Source organism: Mandrillus leucophaeus, unplaced genomic scaffold (assembly GCF_000951045.1).
Source record: "Mandrillus leucophaeus isolate KB7577 unplaced genomic scaffold, Mleu.le_1.0 Scaffold332, whole genome shotgun sequence".
Classification (NCBI taxonomy): Eukaryota; Metazoa; Chordata; class Mammalia; order Primates; family Cercopithecidae; genus Mandrillus; species Mandrillus leucophaeus.
Genome location: NW_012103499.1, coordinates 392576 through 393841, shown reverse-complemented (window position 1 = coordinate 393841; position 1266 = coordinate 392576). Strand labels below are relative to the sequence as shown.

Below are 1266 nucleotides of genomic sequence, written 5' to 3'. Positions count from 1 at the left end.
TAGTTTCTAGATGTTACCAAGCCTGATATGTTTACTATCAACAAAAATGAGACTATCTTTTTTTTTCTTTTTTTTTTTTTTTTTTTTTTTTTTTTGAGATGGAGTCTCACTCTGTTGCCCAAGCTGGACTGTAATGTCACAATCTTGGCTCACTACCAGCTCCATCTCCTGGGTCCAAGCAATTCTCCCACCTAAGCCTCCAGAGTAGCTGGGACTACAGGCACCCGCCACCATGCCCAGCTAAATTTTGTATTTTTAGTAAAGACTGGGTTTCACCATGTTGGCCAGGCTGGTCTAGAACTTCTGGCCTCTGGTGATTCACCCACCTCAGCCTCCCAAAGTGCTGGGATTACAGGCATGAGCCACCGTGCTGACTTGAAACTATCTTTAATGGAATTCACATTGCATTAAAGATGATCTTACCAACAGATCATTTAAAGTCATAGTAGCTACGTGTTTTAAGATATTTCATTTTATTTTGCTATAAAAATCTTCCTTTGGTGGCATATATAAAATAATAGATAAGGCCGGACACAGTGGCTCATGCCTGTAATCCCAGCACTTTGGGAGGCCAAGGCGGGCGGATCATCTGAGGTTGGGAGTTCGAGACCAGGCTGACCAACATGGAGAAACCCCGACTCTACTAAAAATACAAAATTAGCCAGGCGTGGTTGTACATGCCTATAATCCCAGCTACTAGGAGGCTGAGGCAGGAGAATCGCTTGAACCCGGGAGGCAGAGGTTGCGGTGAGCCAAGATTGCACCATTGCACTCCAGCTTGGGCAAAAAGAGCAAAACTCCATCTCAAAAAATAATAATAATAATAATAATAGATAAAATAGATTTATCGTATATAAAATAATAGAACATGTTAAAGTTTGGTTTTGATTTTGTTTTGTTGTTGTTGTTGTTTTTGAGACACGGTCTCACCCTATCACCCAGGCTGGAGTACAGTGACGTGACCACAGCTTACTGCAGTCTTGACCTCCTGGTCTCAAGTGATCCTTCTACCTCAGCCCCCTGAGTAGCTGGGACTAACGGATGCGCCACCATGCCCAGCTAATTTTTAAATTTTTTGCAAAAACAAGATCTCACTATATTGTACAGGGTGTTCTTGAACTCCTAAACTCAAACTATCCTCCCACCTCTGCCTCCCAAAATGCTGAGATTACGGGTGTGAGCCACCGCATCCAGCCTACGAAATTTTTCTTTTTTTTTTTTGAGACAGTCTCACTCTGTCGCCCAGGCTGGAGTGCAGTGGCGCGC

General features: G+C 43.3%; 1 protein-coding gene across 1 annotated transcript in view; it reads left to right on the top strand.

Moving 5' to 3' along the window:
* PRIM1 (primase, DNA, polypeptide 1 (49kDa)) overlaps positions 1–1266 on the top strand; it is a 22399-nt gene that overhangs the window by 6758 nt on the left and 14375 nt on the right. The window lies entirely within an intron of this gene.